The 19,862-nt window shown below is 32.8% G+C and overlaps 2 long non-coding RNA genes across 3 annotated transcripts; one reads left to right on the top strand and one right to left on the bottom strand.

The window, feature by feature from the left end:
- Positions 1-2,054: 2,054 nt before the first annotated feature.
- Positions 2,055-6,860, bottom strand: LOC128234961 (uncharacterized). 2 transcript variants are annotated; one of them, XR_008261085.1, is made up of 5 exons: positions 6,615-6,860; positions 5,462-5,538; positions 4,701-4,792; positions 3,795-3,925; positions 2,055-2,752 (listed from the first exon to the last, which is right to left on the bottom strand). It is a non-coding gene; the product is annotated as an uncharacterized LOC128234961 (long non-coding RNA). The 2 variants fall into 2 exon arrangements; XR_008261086.1 differs by having other exon boundaries at positions 6,622-6,860.
- Positions 6,861-9,828: 2,968 nt separating this feature from the next.
- Positions 9,829-12,064, top strand: LOC128234957 (uncharacterized). The gene is made up of 3 exons (XR_008261080.1): positions 9,829-9,924; positions 10,223-10,346; positions 11,933-12,064. It is a non-coding gene; the product is annotated as an uncharacterized LOC128234957 (long non-coding RNA).
- The last annotated feature ends 7,798 nt before the right edge of the window (positions 12,065-19,862 follow it).

The raw sequence follows: 19,862 nt of genomic DNA, 5'->3' as shown, positions 1-19,862 counted from the left end.
TTCACCTCAAACACTTTCATGAAGTTTGGTGGAAATTGGATGAGAAATGTTCAAGTTAGAGAGCGGACAAAGCTAAAATGGACAATTTTGACAAATTCAGGGGGCCATAACTCTGGAGTGCATAAAGCGATTTGGCTGGTTATTGAACTTGACCGAGATATTTCACCAACAAACACTTTCATGACGTTTGGTGGAAATTGGATGAGAAATGATCAAGTAAGAGAGCGGACAAAGCTAAAATGGCCAATTTTGACAAATTCAGGGGGCCATAACTCTGGAGTGCCTAAAGCGATTTGGCTGGTTATCGAACTTGACCTAGATATTTCACCAACAAACACTTTCATGAAGTTTGGTGGAAATTGGATGAGAAATGTTCAAGTTAGAGAGCAGACAACATTGTGGAGCCGCCCGCCCGCCGCCCGCCCGCCATGGGTGTTCCCATAATACGGCCATCGTAAGATGGGCGTATAAAAATGAATGGAAATTTTGCCTTTAGACAGTTATTAAATGGTAAATAATATTTGACAGTTATCTATGTTCATTTACATTTTAACTTTAAAAAGGTTTCCTTGACATTAAACAATCATTTGTTTTTATAAACAAAAAATTAACAAAACAATGTGGCGAACAGATCAAGAATCTAGGTTTAAGAAGTGACATTTCTAGAGGCTTACCATGTGCTCCAATATGTATGGAACTTAATAAGGTTTTATTGAATTTATACTGTCATATAGGGTAATGTGCAATATAGTTAACAGAACACTCAAAAGTACAATGATACATTTAGGTTAGAAGTTAAAATATAATTAGACAATTAGCCATAATTGACCAAGTCAGTATGGAAATTAACAACAGAACAATGTAACTAAAAAAAAAAAAATAGATTAAAAATAATAATATATGATTTGCATTCATTTAATTCAAGTTTAAAACAAACTTTTAATAATGAGCTAGCTCAATTGTTACTAAGCAATGTGCTTTATTGCTCACCTCAGAACCAGACACATTATTTGTTTCAATAATATGTTCACAAGCTTTTATTCACTAAAATATGTGCCTAATTATTAACTTTTTACATGTTATGCCTTATTTGTTGAAAAGTCTTGCTGGCTAAGTTGTGATTTATGATGAGGAAACGATACCTCTATGAATAGCAATTTTTAAGGTTTTTAATACTTGACTTAGTGACTCCTGTTTCATATTACCTACATTCATTCTTTAAGGAAAGCTTGGGAAGAGAATATGGCCTATAAAACTAGAACATAGTTTTTTTCTAAAACTTGACCAAATTTCATTCATATGAAGTGGAACTTGAGGCCACTCTAATCAAACACATTTTGACCAATAAACAAGTTTCACCTAATATTATTTAAATGTTGACGAGAATAAATACTGACAAATATCATGAAAAATTATATATATAGTTTCTGAAGCATTTACAGTTTATATTATTAGAACAAACAACCTACATGCTTTTTGTCCAACCTGAACAGTTATCAATCTCTATTAAGATTTTTTTGGTAAACATATTCTGGCCAGTATGAATAAAGACCAAAGAGACAAGAGCTGTCACAGAGACAGCGCTCTCGACTATTCCGCTGCTTTTCAGTGTAAGGATTGAAAAGTTTTGGCGAAACATGCATGGATCACTGTTACATTAGATTTCAATGCAATACATGATGTGCGGAGATATTAACATAAATGTGGTTACATGCAAAATTTTAACCAGAATTTTTATCTAACTTGATTATTCAATTAGGTTGGGTGGTTGTATAAAGTCTCAATGCAATTCATCCAGTAGTTGCTGAGATATTAACCTATGTGTGCTTACATGCAAAACCTTAACCAGAATTTCTGAGTGAAATCATAAAGGCAAGTATTTGAATTAAATGCAAACTAGAGTATCTCACTTGGTAAATTAAGTAGGTTGGATGGTTGAGTACCATTGTATCAAGTCTCAATGCAATACCTCAAGCAGTTGCTGAGATATTAACCTATGTGTGCTTGCATGCAAAACCTTAACCAGAATTTCCAAGTCAAATAATAAAGGCCTATTATTTACATTAAATGCAAACTAGAGTTATCTTACTTGTTTAAATAAGTAGGTTGGATGGTTGAGTACCATTGTATCAAGTCTCAATGCAATACCTCAAGTAGTTGCTGAGATATTAACCTATGTGTGCTTGCATGCAAAACCTTAACCAGAATTTCTAAGTCAAATATTAAAGGCCTATTATTGGCATTAAATGCAAAGTAGAGTTATCAAACTTGGTTAATTAAGTAGGTTGGATGGTTGAGTACCATTGTATAAAGTCTCAATGCAATACCTCAAGTAGTTGCTGAGATATTAACCTATGTGTGCTTGCACGCAAACCCTTAACCAAGGGGTGACGCCGACGCTTGGGTGAGTAGTATAGCTCTCCATATTCTTCGAAAAGTTGAGCTAAAAATGAGTCCCCATACTAAAGTGTTAACACTGTATGAAACTGTTAATAAAAATGAAGGACAGACTATGATCAATCACAATAGTTCAACATGAGCACTTTGTACTGTGTTGAGGTAAATGTTAATCATCCAACTTATTTAAGGGTAATCTATTTTCAAATCTATAATGTATTTGTCTGTTAAAAGTTAAAATTGGTATATCATTCCAATTTTAGTGAATCTTTATGTGACGGATGTCTTGTCCATTAAGTTGCCTTCAATGAAGATTTTGAAGTCAGATTGTCTCTTGTTGGATGTGGGGAGTTTTCTGAAAGAAAAAGGAACATTAAGCAATACATAAACACAGTTCCATTGTTGGCTTCAAATATTGAACTATTAAGGAGCTTTTCATTCATTTGTGCCATTGGCTTCAATGTTAAAATTTGATAGTTACCCCATATAAGTATTATTTGAAAGGGCTTTGCATACTGATTACTTATATGTAAAATCAATGACAAGAACATATTTTCACCTTGAAAAGTTATTGCTGGCATCCCAAAATCACATTATTGTTCATCAGATACATTAAGTTATTATCTATCTTGCAAAAGCTCTATGGTTGATTTTGAAATATGATAGTTCTTATACATATTATATCTTAATATTAAAAATTAGCCACACTTTTTGTGATATAGATTTTATATATATGCACATAAAAATATGTAACAAAAAATATACAAATAAATAAGAAATGATAAAAACACACAAATCTTAGTTTATTTTACATTGATAGATAGTTCATATAAACTTTGCTAAACACAGAAAGAAAATAATTGTTTCTATCACAGGATTTGAACCTGGACAATTAATTTTAATGTGAATGAGCATATTTGAGCATGATCACAACTGTGCATTACACCAAAGGATAACATTGAAAACTAACAAAGGGCAACTACTACAAAAAAATCTTGAGTTATGGTTTCTGTGCACTGCACTTCTGCTAAATGAGATCTATCTGTACATATTTGAAGTTTGAGATCAACACCTCAAAGACTTTTCAAGTTCTGCTGCAGACAAAAACTCAGTATGAAATATAACAAAGGGTTATTACAAAAAGAACTGTAAACAGAGTTATGGTCCCTTAACACTGCATTTCTTCTCAATAGGGATCTATCTGTATATGAAGTTTGAAGTTAATATCGGGGGGATTTATGCTCAAGATTACATTCCGTGCACACGCACACACACGTGCACAATTACACAATTACTGTATCCACTTTGCCTTTTGGCAAGGGATAATCAATAGATTAGTCCTCATCATCACGGTCTTAAACAAACATGATGAACATAATCTGGAATAAAAACTGTACCTAGATGAATTTGTAACAGGTGGCGATCATTCATCACTCTCCTGTTTCCTGTTTCTCATTGTGTCATTCCTGTATCTCATTGTGTCTTAGTTGGTTTAGTACAACTCTGGCCTGGTCCACAATTGCAACAACTGAAAAACAACTGAACAATTAGCAAAAGAGAACTTATACCTTAAATGTACATAATATATTGCTACTAAAAAATGACTCATACTGTCAAACACTTGTTTCCATAAAAAACTACAGCTATCACCTATTGTAATAAGAGGTTTCACTGAGAGTGATGTTTGCTTTTAAGCATACAGTAACCAATTAGGCAATAATTTTAAAACTGCCAAGCACAAAATAAACATAAGAAAATAATCCTTAATATACCAAAAACAGAATAGTGTTTTGTTAAATTAAAGTAAAAAATGAAAAAAAGTTATGAAGAGAAGAAAAAAATAAAAAAATATAAAGATAATAATCAAAGGTTTACAATTCTTTGACTACCATACACAATTTAATGATTCATATGCACAGCTATTTTTCTTATCACGTCCAATATGTGCATGAAGTTTGAAGTTAATACCTCAAAAACATAGAAAAGTGAAAGAAAAATAATCAAAGACCAATAACTCTAAAATACCATAAACAAAAATGTTTTTTGCACAGCACTTCTCCTCAACATATTTAATATGTGTTAGAAATCTCAGAAGCATTTGGAATTATGGATAAAAGAAGACTTGTCCAAATGAACCCTAACCATCAAGTGGTAGGAGTATAATAGCAGAGACAAATCATACATATGTCTTTATATTTAATATGTCAATGTATGTTTGAACAGAATAATTATGTTAATTCTCATTTCTTGGCTTACCTCATATTTATATTGTTATACATAGAATTAATCCAAAGAGAACTTACCATTCACTGACAAGATTTCCTCATTATACACAGGAGTACACAGGAGTATCTTCATACTTTTAGAATCACTCCATTTTTCTTCTCCATGGGAACTGCAATGCATAACACATAAGAAAGGAAATCAAACAATTGCATTTTTTAAAACAATTTGTAGAGAAAAATAAAACATGACTTCAGACACATGCAGAATTATTTGCATTTATTTTAAGCAAGTTACAAGAGTAACTGTACCCTATGCCATCTGAGTAAAATCTGCATGCAACAAACATGTGCATGCAAAATTGCATGGACTTTCATTTATTTGCTTAACAGTTTCAATTAAACCTAACAACCTGACCAAATACTTGAAATATCTTATACTTGAATACATTATGTTATACTAGGCCTAAAAAAAAATACATTTGGTTCGGGTTACCCGACCCTACCTACGGAATAGGCGCCGACCCTTCCGTTTTTATAGTCAGTTTGAAAAAAATAATGAAAAACTAAAAAAAAAAAAAAAAAAAAAAAAAAAAAATCCGTTTTTTTTTAATTGCTTTTCAATATTTAGTTTAAACCTTAAACGCTTATACAGAAGATAGCTTTAACACCATTCTCCAATGATATTCTTATATAAAGCCTAATAAAAAAAAAAAAAAAAAAAAAAAAAGCCTACCTACCCTACCTTTTTTTGAAAAGGATGTAACCCTAACCAAACAATTTATTTTTTTAGGCCCTAGTAAATGACATTGAGTACATGTAAATATGTGTTAAAAATCTACCTTTCAAATCCAATGCTTTCTTTGCATCAAAACGTTTGTCTGTTTGCCCTTAAATTGGTCCCTCAAAAGTATCTGGTCTGAAATAAATATAAAATTCACCTACTTTTAAGCTTAAATTAGCTATAATACTAACTTGGCTGATCTTAGGAAAAATGAGTCTTAAAGCTGCACTCTCACAGATTGACTGTTTTAACATTATTATTATCTCAGAGAATCAATGCCTTTAATTGCTGACAATAAAACAGATGTCATGTATTGAGAAATCTGCTTAATATTTCATTTTTCTGAAAGTGTTCAAATTTAAGTCACAAAACAACAATTATGAACGTACATATGAAAAACAGCTATCTGATATTTTTTCAGCAGTTTTAAATCATAGTTCGCGGACATAATTTATGCACTAACATTGCATGATTCATTCCATGATGAAAAAAAGTTGTCAGAGTGGTAAATCTGTGAAAATGCAGCTTTAATAACAATCCCCAACAGTTCCTCCAAAAGACTTGTTTAAAAGGGGCAGTAATCTGTTTAATGAAATAGCGGAAAAAAAGAAAATTGACGAAAACTGACATAAACTTGGTATCTATGTGTACAATGCATTAAAACTTACAAACTGAAGTACCACATAATTTACAATAAAAAAAATTCGCCAATATATTACAAGTTAGGTATAAAGATTAAATATTCCAATTGTTTAGGATAAGCCTTCATAGCACAGTGGATACAACACTGGACTGCAATTTTGGCGACACCGGTTCCAACCCATTCTCTGACTTGATATTTTTTTTTACATTTTGGTAAAAAAAAATTACCATTATGATATCAAAGATCAAAAGATTTTTTTAATAATTGTCTTGAGATTCTTTACAGAATATTTTTTTTTTTTTTGGGGGGGGGGGTCCCACCCCCTTTCTGGATCCGCTAGTGTGGGTTACTCCCGTAAAATGAACTGAATTTAATTTGGTGCAAAGCTCTAATAAAAATTTGTGTATTCAATTAAATTCATAAAACTAATTAATGTAAACAAACCATTTGCAACTATCCCTGAATAACTTTTAAATGATAGTGATTATTTTCATTTGCATGATAATTAAGAAAATATAAAATAAAACTTGAGTGTCCTGTATGGTATCCCGATATAGTCAATACTTACAACTTACATGTGCAGGAATCAGGAAGGAGTTCCATTCTACCAACTTAATACCATTCTTATTTGTCGTCTTCTTAACCGGATGCTTGAATTTTTGTAAACAAACCCAATGAACCCTGCATCGTTCCACTAGACTTTCTCGCTTAATATTTACGCTCGGTTGTGCCTGTATCGAAGAAAATGAAGACCAGTCCAAAACATTGCGTCATTTAGTATTTAGCACGCGCTAGAGTGATTCAAAACATCGAATTTGACCGACACTGAACAGACGTAAATGGCTATTTTCTTTGAAAATATAACACCTTCTAGTTCAAAAGGTAATTGAATTTATGTAGATACGTAAACAATTGACAGTTTAACGAGTATATTTTATTGATATAACGAAGTACTCCTTAAAGCTGCACTCTCACATATCAGATCGCAGATTTACATATTCCGTTAAAAAAATTGTTTTATGGCTAAAAGTGCTACTAACAGTTGGAAGAAAAATGCATAAAACATAATTTTCTTAAAGCTGCACTCTCACAGATTGAACATTTTGGCAACTTTTTTATGTTTTGTCTTGGAATGTACTAATTTTGGCGAAAATCCATGGAAAGCAGTTATATAAGACTGCTGACAAATATAGATCGCAGATTTTTATATATACCAGTTCAAAAATTGATGTTTTGTTCATTTTTCTAAAACGTTTATTAACGGTTTTAGCCATAAAACATTAATTTTCAAACGGAAATATGAAAATCTATGATCTGGGTTTTCGTAAGCAATCCTATATCATTGGTTTGCAGATATTTATACAAAAATTTGCTCTTTCCAAGACAAAAAATAAAAAAAGTTGTAAAAATGGTATATCTGTGAGAGTGAAGCTTTAACTTAAATATATATGCAATCCAATGTTTTTTTAAGCAGTCTTGTGTCACTGTTTTTCTTGCACTTATGCATTAATTGGCTTGTATAAAGACAAAAAATAAAACAGTTGTCAAAACATTTAATCTGTTAAAATGCAATGTTTATTTAAATATACTTGATGCTTGCCTCAATCATTGCCGCTGACAGATCATCAGATGACAGCACCAACATCCAACAATGCAGCGATATTTTTAAAGTCTCTTTCACATCATTCTGTATCCTAATATTTTAATTTATTTAAGTTAGTTGCTTATCAAGATGTTGAATGCATATTTTACAGCCTTTTAGGCTTTAGAGTGTATTCAATGTCATTTTCAGACAGAAATATCTTGATCAAAGCTAGGAACAAGCTCACAACTGGCATTAGTGAGTCATGCCTGTCAAAACTAATTTTGGGGTACATGCATGTGTCTTTTAAAGTAGAACAGTAGACATCAACTTTACAATGTACATGAATACATTGCATTCATACTTTAGTTATTTATGTATTCATGTACATTGTAAAGTTATTGTAGATGTAGATCGTGTCGATGAGAACCAGCCGTTCAGTTAGCTCAGTTGGTTACAGCGCCATGATAGTGTTCCAGCAGTTGTTGTTGGTTCAAGCTCCACACTGGGGCACTTCTCCTCCCAGGTTTACTTAAATGGTGGCAGTGGTACATGGCAGGAGTGCCTCCGTCAGCTTTAAACTACAGTCGAAACTCGATGGCTCGATATTCTAGGGACCAGCCAAAATACTTCAAGCCTCGAGAATATCGAGCCAAGCGGGATTGCTTACAGAATGTTATTTTTTTATTATTCGTTACAAAAAGTCTTGTTTACCTCGTTTGTTATTGGCTATGCTATCTCCGCAAGAGAAGAGTATTAATTGGACATAGTTACATGTCGTAAAGTTCGTAACATCACTTATTCGATACTTAGAAAATATTATTTGATTGTTTTTATTAATTATAAAAATTATGCGAAAACAACAAACAAGTAATTTTAAACAGTGGGTAACAAAAACATAGCTTATTAGTTATATCAGGATGCATTGAAATTTATACATGTATAACAATTAGGGAAATAACTTAGATAAAGTGATGGCATGTTTATTCAAACTGTTAAGTCATTCAAATTTGATAATAATTATAATAAATTGAATTAATTTTTATCGATTAGCGCCGTGTGCTAAATGAAGCCAACAAAACAAATCAAGGTGTGAGGTTCTTACCTGAACCCGCGAAAATGACATCGACCCAAGCAAACAAAATTGTGAAATTCTTACTTGGAACCGCGAAAATGACTTCGAGCGTGGAGAAATATCGACCCTGAGACAATATATCGAGCCATCCGATCAAATTTTATATGAACAAAGAGTTAAACAAAATCAGTTCTTTTAATCTGGTTCAAGCCAACGAGGATATCGAGCCATGAGATATCGAGCCAACGAGTTTCGACTGTAATATATATATAAAGGGTTAATGGAGAGGAGTGGAGTGTATTGTGTGTCACTGTCAGTGTGTAAGAACCAGCCGCTCCGATGTGGAAATACTTGTACCATAAGTCATGGTTTTTAAGTTTATTGTTTAAAGTTCCATTTTCTAGTTGTTTTGACCTTAAAGGTGCACTCTCACAGATTGAACGTTTTGACAATTTTTTTGTCTTGGAATGAGGCAATTTTTGCGAAAATCCATGGAAACCAGTTATTTAAGACAGCTGACAAAAAATTAGATAGCAGATTTTTATATTTAAGTTTAAAAAGTAATGTTTTATGCATTTTTCTTAAACCATTAGTAACGGTTTAAGCCATAAAACATTAATTTTCGAACGGAAATATGGAAATCTACGATCTGATTTTTTGGCAGCAATCTTATATCATTGGTTTGCAGATATTTATGCAAAAATTTGTTCTTTCCAAGACAAAATAAAAAAGTTGTAAAAATGGTATATCTGTGAGAGTGCAGCTTTAAATTTTATGATTTAATGACAACTGCCTTGAAATAGATAACTGATTTAAGCATTATGCCAATGTTTATAAATTTCTATTATATTTTACTGTGAAATAATGTAAATATATACATATAATTGTTTGTGTTAGTTTAAATTTGCTTGATTTATCATTAACCTAATTATATATTATTTCATTTTTTTTGTATTAACCCAATATTATGTCATATAATATATATATGGGTATATAATACCAAGGTAAACACATGTTCACAAATCACTTATTATTATGTATAGATAGTTTTTATTTCCATGTAACTCATTTGCCTACATACATTTTGGAAAATGTGGTCCATTACAGATAAAACCCAGATGTATATACATGGCCTGGATTTCCATATTATGCTGCCCAGAATAAAAGACGATGCAGTCCAGATAAAAACATTGTATGGCTCAATAATCTTTACCAAACTTGGTAAAAAAAAACTTTGTCATCTTATGAGAAATCCCTGTTTTTTTGTTAATTATGTTCATTCACAGTATATGCAATTCACCAAGCAACACAAGACTTAATGTCCACTTGACACATTTCTAGTATATTTGGCTTTTACATAAACATCACTTTTTCATAAGAGAATAAATCTCATGTAGGACATTTAGATTGCTCTAGAAATAATTGCCAAGACGTTTTGCATTTGAATCATGTTTAAAGCATACCCAACATTATTTGCATTTATTGTGTTCATGATTGTGTTGTATTCTTCCTTTTTAAGATGCATCAGATGAAGTCTTTGACTATCTAGAAAGGGATTTTGTAAGCTAGTACTGGACATGAAGACAGTCACTTGGAAATGATGATTGTGCAACAGCGGTTAAACATATGCAATACATCATATGGTAATTTCTTTTCACCTCAATGAATATTTAAGTGACCTACCCACAAATAAAGTGATTCTCTAATAGTTCCAATTTCCACTTTGATTTTGTAATCTGGTATTCTTCATTACTACTACCCGTAACTGGTATCTAAAAATAACATTATAATATTCATCAATAATATCATAAGACCATGTGAATATTCAGTAATTTATATATGTAATCAATTTGTTTTTGTGTATGTGGTGTTTATATGTTGGAGTTTGTAGTTCATTGTCAGTGATTTTTTTATTGTGAAAAACTCCATTTTCCCCAAAATTAAAAAAAATTACATTACATTCCGGATTAAAATAGCAATGAATTTCTTGAAATATAAACAAAATCTTGACAAGTCTTACTCTTTCACAGCATAAGGTATGCATAAAAAAGTTAAAAAATGTATATTTGCCATTATATAAGCAATTTTAGCCTGATTTTGTATTTTTCCCAAAGTTGACTTTTTACCGAATTTGCGAGGTACATTGTACAGGCAGTAAAAAGAATTCATAAAAAATCACTGATTGTTGTTAAGTGTTTTTTTTATGAATGTTGTTCAAGTTTCGTCCTTGGGGTCAAAGTTGTCCCAACCAGAGTTCCCCTGTTACTGATAGACTTCTAGGACAAAAATTGATACACATTCAAATCAGGCAATGACTTCTGCAGTAATGTATGAATTCCTTAGAAACTGATGTCTAAACTAAAAGGTATTTAGTTTCAAAGATTATGAAACAAGTTGTTACAACAATATAATAATCACCTTTTGGCAGAATGTTAAGCATGGTTTTGTCTTGTTGAGGAAATCGTAGACCTCGTAGTACCCTTAAGGAACCCACTTGTCTGACTTAGTGACTACAATCCAAACTCACAATGTCTTCCTTAACAACCACTTTATAAGCAACCAAGGACATCCTTATCAAATACTTCATTTACAGCAGCCAATGACTTCCATAAAAAATGATGACATCCTAAACAATCCTTGGCTTCTTTATCAACCAATGATTGCCTTAGCAACTACCTTCATCCATAGCAACAAATGAATTCCCATTCAACCAATGACTTCCTTAGCATCCAATTCCTTCCAACGCATCCATTAACTACCTTTATAGGCACCAATGCCTTATTTAGCAACCACTTTTTTCCTGAGCAACAGCCAACATTCATAGCAACCAATTACTTCCTTAGTAATCATTTACTTCCATAGCAACATTCTGGTTCATTACCGTAACATCCATTGACCATGGGAACAACCAGCTTACCATAATTCTCATTTCTGTTAACAAAGAGCAGCCTTCTTTGAGGAGTCCTTATCAACCATCAAATAACACAGCAACCACTAACCTGCTAAGCAAATAGCAACACCTTTCATAACCAGTTGTTACCTGACTGACTTGTTCATGGTCATTTTAATCAGGTGATCAATTAAGGGCCATGCTGGCCCTTTTGTTTTGAATGTACATTTCCTTAGCTTATTCATTTAATTTAGCAAATGTATAAACATAGTGTACAATTCTGGATACTTTCAAGTTTTGTCATTATTATATATTATCAATGTTTTAATTTTCAAACAGGTGACCAGACAGGGAGGAAACTAGGGAAATGGTTATCCACCAACAGCCCAAGTGCTTGGTTGATAAGAGGAGCCACAGCATTAAACATTACTGCACAAAGTGGTGTGCTTTGCTAACACTTATGATTGTGATTCGATAAAAAAGCAATGAATGAACGCTCATTATTCATAACTTTAACTAAAACATTGATATCAAAAGTTGTCAATTTTCAACATATATAGTATTTGAGATCCTGATCTATAGTTGTGTGCAATGGATTATCAAAGAAAAACAAAAGAGTGGGCAACAAAATGAATAGCATAATGCACCAGTCAATTGTAACCACATCCCGCCCCCAGGTCCGGGGACTTTTGACTTTTGGTCCAGCCTACCCCAGGTTAAATTCCCTGAACTGATCCTGAACTAAAATCCCTGCCAAATTCCCCCGCATCCAACATACCATAGGTAAGACAAAACCACCGCATTCACACCCAGTATACCCCCAGACGGGGGTGGTGGTGGTTACAATTGACATGTGCATTACCCACTACCCATTTACACCAGTAATTCATAATTATATTTGATAGACATGCCTCTTGTCAAAGGTTTTGAAGGGTATGAACGTCAGAACTACCTGCCTATGACCTTTCAAGATTTTATAACATTGTTAAACTAAAGAAATTATTATTAAGTTTATACTAGATCTTTGTTAAGAGTGACCCCTTTGATAATTCTGGAGAAAAACTATTAGGATTAGGTTCTGTATTTGTCCATAATTTGTCATATGACATGTAAGCAGGAGTTCATTCCTTCAAAGAATTGTGAATCTTATATAATTATGTATTTGACATCTTATGAATTTTATCACACTTTAACCTAGAGGCAGTTCAAATAAATCTTGCTATGATTGAACAAATACTGAATAAGGGCAAGAATTCCAAACAAGACGGTATACATCTAGTATCATGTTTGTCTGATAATTTTAAAATCATAGTGATTAAATCTAAAAGGATGTTAAAGCTGCACTGTCACTGATTAAGAGTTTTCACATTTGCTTTGAAAAAAAATAATTAAAATAGTCTGACTTTTGCATGAATGCCTTCAATCCAGTCATATAAGATAACTCTCAATGAAACAGAATTCAATTGTCTGAAAAACTGCCAAAATTTTCATTTCTTCTCAAGCATTACTAACCATTAAACATAGAGTTTTAAATGGTAATAGGAAAAACTGTGATTTTGTATGCAGTCTCATATAACTGTTATCAGACATGTGCACAAAAGTTTTTCATTCCAAGTTAAAAATAATAAAAATTCATATATCTGTGAGAGTGCAGCATTAACAATAAAAACAATTATTAATAATGGTATTTCCAACTGTGTATAATAATGCAACAACAATTTACCTTCTACTAGCACATTGAATTACAAGTTCTGCTTTTTCAAAGAAAACGGGCATATGGGAAGTACCATCACTTGCAGCGATATTTTTGTTGTAGCTTTTTTTATAAGAGACATTGGCAAAAACTGTTCATAGATTGTGTTTTAAGGTGTATGTTTTATAGACAGTACTCCAATTCTCTTTAATATGTAATATATGTTTGTTTCATTTAAGGCTTTTGTGTGTTTTAGGGCTGTTTCAGACCATTACTGATATCGTATTTTCATATAAACCCGGCAATCATAATTGCATACCTCTTTGCAAAAGAATAATAAACATTCACAGAAATTAAACAGTAACGGAATTTTTCGAATTTTTCTCAACATAAGAAGAGACTTTTGTATTTTGGCCCAGCTAATGTTATTATATTGTTGACTAACATAAGCTTACAAGCAAATTAACAGGCAGAATAGATAAAGAAAAGATGAGCATGTAGTCTTGTTTTGCATACAGAAGTAAGGGGCTTAGCTAGCCCTTTATATGTGGATTCATAATTGCTAGGTGGGTCTCGGGGCATGCCCCCTCAGAATATTTTGAAAAACATGGTGCATTCTGGGCGTTTTGAGGTGCTTTATTTTGTACTGGAAAATAAAAATGACATTTAAAGGATCATGTAGTCAAGTACGCATACTGCAACTTTGGCTGATTTTTTTATGTTTTTATCAGGATCATGTGGATTCATCCGCATACTAGTGTTATATGCAGCTTCACGCCTGGTATCTCAGACAGACATTTTTAGGCTTATGTAGATGTTTGCAAGGCAAGGCTTGGCAAACCAAAGCGCCTGTTTCATTATATTGGTTACAAAGTGCTTTTGCATGTTGTTTGCAATTGTGCATTTTGCGCGACTGGTAAATATCTGCAATATAAAAACTTAAAATTCATTGATGCCTAGGTGACCAAATTTCAAAAAATTTCATTTCATTTGTCAAACATTGTGCCCCAAAAGCACATTTCACATAAGTATGTAGTTTCTTTACTTAATGTCTATTATACTGTAATATAAAATATATTTAAAAACAGTAATTCTGGTAATTTTATTGCAAAATTTGACAAAGTAATTGGCAAAATGCAGAAATTTTCATTTTTTTTTCTAACAAATTTACCTAAAAATCATAATTTACAAAATACATAGTTTGTATATTTCAAGTATCTTATAATGTTATTTAATATCTGTTTTAAAAAGTTATTTTGGTAATTTTATTGCAAAATTTGGCAGAGTTGATGCTAAGTCCAGAAATTCTCATTTTCATTTAACTTTTAAAACATTTTGCCCAAAAATTATATTTTGTACAATGTGATTGTATTATACTTATAGTATATTAAATGTGGTGTCTGATATAACACAAAACCAACAAAAAAAATCTAAGCATTTTTCTCCCATTTTTCATTTTCACTGGACAAAGAATTTTCACTGGACAAAGAATAAATAAAGGTGATGAGGTGTTGAAACTCTGCTTCAACACCTCTCTATTCAAATAGAGAATAGTGCACGTCACCACCATGTATATAGACTATAACAGGGGTTCAAATCTACAGATAGAGAATAGTCCCCGCTGCCACAATGTATATAGACTATAACAGAGGAGTTGAAGTAAAGTTTCAATATCTACATTGCATAGAGAACAGAGGTGTTGAAGCACTGCTTCAACACCTCTGAGAATGAATAGAGTATAGCGCACGCTACCACAATGTATAGAGACTATAACAGAGAAGTTGAAGTAAATCTTCATAATCTCTGGCTGTATACATTGCATAGAGAACAGGGGTGTTGAAGCACTGCTTCAACACCTCTTGACAATGAATAGAGTATAGCGCACGCTTCCACAATGTATATAGACTATAACAGAGGAGTTGAAGTAAATCTTCAAAATCTCTGGCTGTATACATTGTATAGAGAACAGGGGTGTTGAAGCACTGCTTCAACACCTCTTGACAATGAATAGAGTATAGTGCACGCTTCCACAATGTATATAGACTATAACAGAGGAGTTGAAGTAAATCTTCAAAATCTCTGGCTGTATACATTGTATAGAGAACATGGGTGTTGAAGCACTGCTTCAACACCTCTGAGAATGAATAGAATATATACCGTGCACAGTATATACTGGTATAGAATATAACACCAGTGTATGTACTGTCACGGTGTATCGTGCATATCCATATAGTGTATAGAGTCTATGCACTGTGTTGATATAAGATATCAATCTCAACTTGGTCTAAGCATTCTAGATTTAATATTTTTTTCTAGATTCAAATAATTCACTGTTCCTACAAGATTCGAGAGCCGTTTGCTTTAACCGTATGACCCTGTGACATCAGTGATGAACGTGATCGATGTAGACTTTTGGAAAAGAGTTACACTGCTTGCAATTACAGCGAGTTGGCTTGACCGCTTATTGACAGGTTAGTGTGTGAAACCATCACGTTACTTGCTATATGTTCGCAAAAATCATTCCGCACTTATCTAAACGGGTACCAATTTCGCGCTATTTATAAAGGGGAATTCACAGCTAAGACTGTGTGCAGACCGACAGATAGTTGTGTAAAATGATCTTATTGACAATTCAAGGCCTGTTTAAGGATATAAAATGTTTGCCGATTCTGAGGCCATCTGGCCCCAATTTCTCGAAACTTCTTAAGCTTAATAGGCTTAAATAGCTTATTTCAATGTCACAAAACACATACTAAAATGTGATTTTGGTAAATAAAATATGGATTATTGTGATAACCATAACAGTAATTCCTATTTAAAGTCTAATAACTCTTATTGAAGTTGATATCAGTATTAGTATGCGAATTACAGACAAGGAAAAAGTGAGATTAGCTTTATCCTGTAACAAGGGGCTTAAGAAGTTTCGAGAAACTTGGGCCTTTTGTTAAATCTCTTCAAAGGTAATATATTTCCTACCGAGGTACATTGGTACCGGCCCGCGGAGATTACTTTGAGATGGTGGGCATCGACACATGATAACGTTAACGTTTATGTATGCTGTTATCCTGAACGGCTAAAGTCATTAATTTGTTTGTTTATTTGAGTTGATCAAGGTCTGCCCGCGCCCATTGGCTGCATTTATGGCTTGACCCCGCCGTGACGCCATCACGACTTAAATTGTGTGTAAATGCCATACGTGACATGAGATAGAAGTGACAGCAATTCGAAGTCAAATACAAACATTGGAAGACTTGAAGAAACAGAGTGAGATACAAGAGATCCGGGTGCGATACCCTAGCTCTTTGCGAAGAGACCTTTTGGTTCTTTAACGTGCTCGGTGTAGAGCACCGATACACGGGATACAGCTTTCCTGGGTTGAACCAGTACTGAGTACACCACTTTTCCAAGTACTACCCGTTAAATGCCAAGCGCCAGGTAAGAGAGCTACTTGTACCAGCTTTTAACGTCTTTCGGTATGACGCGGTCCGGGATCGTACCCACGACCTCCCGCTCCGTAGGCGGACGCCTTAACCACAAGGCCACGGAGACGGTAAAAAAAGTCATTAGTTAAAATGCGTAACTATTTAGATAACGTATACGTTTTAGAAATATGTATGCTGTTGTCCTGAACGGGTATAGTCATTAGTTAAAAATGCGTAAATATATTGCTAACGTATACGCTTTTAAAATATGTATGCTGTTGTCCTGAACGGGTATAGTCATTAGTTAAAATGCGTAACCATATGGATAACGTACGTTAAGCATTACAAATTAACAAAACATATACTTTGCTTTAAGTTTTCATCTTAATTGAAAGTTAAATATAGAGATTATCATGTTAAATAGATGAATGCGTGAAAAGTTAGGTATTCAATAATGATACGACTTGAATAGCTGCATTTGCGTAGGAAAATAAGATCGAACGAAATTGATGACTTAATTATCAAGAATTTAAAGGTTTGTGGTGTCCTTGTGTGTATATATATATATATATAAGTTATGTCATTTTGCATATTCCGTGCATTTTGTTCTATAATCAGACAGTTACATGTATGTATATCAGATGACATAAATTGTAAACTTATAAACTTATTCATTTTTACCTGAATGTTGTAAAGTGCGAAGTTGATGCTCACATCAATGCGCTGAGATTGGTCTTGGATTGGCCGGTGGTTCTTGTTGTAGCCATTTGTTATATTGGTCCACAGAGTATCAACGTCCGTTAGTGTATATGCTTCACACCCCTCTTGGAGAAACAGCGTGAAAACAAACCAAACGCAGGAAAAATTAAAGATCATTTTCTTTTTCTTCTTATTATTATTTTAAGAATTTATTATTTTTAAAAATCAACTCATATATTTTGTAACTTGAGTGATTACCATCACATGATATTAATCATAATAGATTGCAATCGAATTAAGCAACGCTCCTTTCCTTCCCTTATAAACGTTTACAAGTCTGACTTAATTTCTCAAGCGCGTGGGGCTTTGGTATTAATTTGAGAGGTCATATATTAACTCAATAAATATTTGTAATAAAATAAGCCGATCACAATTGAAATGAACTTATGGCGGTGAGTCCAATTGAATTTCATAAGAGGATCATATTCGAAATAGACCTATAATACACTAATTAATTCGCGATCTTAATAAAGGATTTACTTTGTATCGATAAAAAGTGGACATGGTCAATAATGTATTTATATCATTGTTGGTACATGGACGCAGTTAAAAAACCTAAATCTCCAGGTGTACTTAGTCCAGCCAAGCTGCGTTTATATCACCGATAAACACACAAATCACGCAATTCGTTCGTGATCTTTACACCAAGACTAGATTATAACTTTCAAAAAATGGTTAAAGAAACACAGTTCCATATAAGAAAATCTTACTGTAATTCTTTCTCACCCATTCTGTCAAATAACGACCCAACTATAAGCAAAGACATATATAGAGGATATTTGTTTATTTCAGTGTAAGATCGTATTTTATTTCACGAGTGTCATAAAAAACATATTTTCACGAGTGGCGAAGCCACGAGTGAAATTGTAGTTTTTTTATGATCACGAGTGAAATTAAATGCGATCTTACACTGAAATAAACTAATTATCTGTTTCCTTTATGCTTATTTTCGGCGTTTTATTTGTTTTTTTTTTATTTATTTCTGAATTACCCCCTTTTTTGAAACGGGTGGGCTTTACGCCGCTACCCGTGGGGCGCCCCTCATGCGTAATTATAGCTGTCAACTTTTCTTCTTTCGGTTTGCTGCGAAATAGTTATCTGCTATTCATTCTTATAGCTTAATATTCGCTCGTTTTTATTGCAAAGCTTTATGAACAGTAAACAATGAAGTATTATTAGTGCACATATGTTCCAAAAATAATGAAAACACTTTTTATTTTAAGATGGACATGAAAACATAACCAAATTACTACGCCGCTATTTAAAGAATGAAAATTTGGAAGGTCAAATGTGTTAGCAAAACAAATGTGGATACTCATTGGATTTTAACCATTTTTCTTAGTTTAAGACTGCATGTACGCGTGTTTTTATATTAAGTTAATATTCAATCATCTTACTGTCAGAGACCAGTCTGTTTCGCTTTAAAATGTTTGTTTTGCAGATAAAGAGTAAATACCACGCTAGTTTGTTGACACATTTTGAGGTGTGGGTGGGGTAAAAAATATCGGATCTATCTGTAAATTGTTGTGTGAATTCTCCAGGAAGCTCAATTTACGTACTCCAATGGTAAACAGTTCAAAATACATTTGAACGATGATATAAAATTTTATTTATGTTCGAACAGTTGTTTCTGACTGTAATTTGTTTGGTATGAAAGCAAATGTTCGAACATTCAGCTTCAAAGATCAGTAAAATGTTTGATAAACGGGATAACCGGTTATAAACGGTAAGTTGTTAATTTCCAATTATATATTTATCTAAATTTATAAAACATTTCTTTTATATTTTTTTTAACATTTTTTGACATAATTTATTGAAGTCCAGTAGGCAAGTACATGTAACAACAAAGGAATTTAAAGTAGTTCTGAAAGTTGATATTTTCACTCCTTATTTTGCAGTGAAAATATCAAACATATTTCACTGGTTAAACCCCATATTTCATCGAAAAGCATGAAAGAAATCACAATATTTTAAAACGTCATAATAACGTGAAAAAATAACCACTTCATAACTGATACGGTAAATCGTTTTTTAAGTAACAAAGGAAACGTTAATGACTTAGAGAATTTTGTTTGTTCAAGTGTTAGATCGTTATACAGTTTACCGAATGGGAACAAAACAATAGGATATTTTTTTCTCAAAACAGAAAAAAAACGCCTTTTTCACAAAAAAAGGCTAGGGTGTCTTCCGAAAGAATGGAGAAAAAGCCATATTTCCACTGACTCAACCCCTTTCTATTAAGTCGCCGAGTATCACGTGATATTTCGGTTCAAAATGTATGTCGTTTGCTTATACTTGATCCAGTTCCACAATATATTATTTTTAGGTATAGGATGAACGCCTGGACCCAAACGTTTATGTGCATATTGTCAAGTTATAAATATTGCATTTTATA

Source organism: Mya arenaria, chromosome 5 (assembly GCF_026914265.1).
Source record: "Mya arenaria isolate MELC-2E11 chromosome 5, ASM2691426v1".
Classification (NCBI taxonomy): domain Eukaryota; kingdom Metazoa; phylum Mollusca; class Bivalvia; order Myida; family Myidae; genus Mya; species Mya arenaria.
Note: the sequence above shows the minus strand (reverse complement) of the source record. Positions and strands in the feature narration are given on the sequence as shown.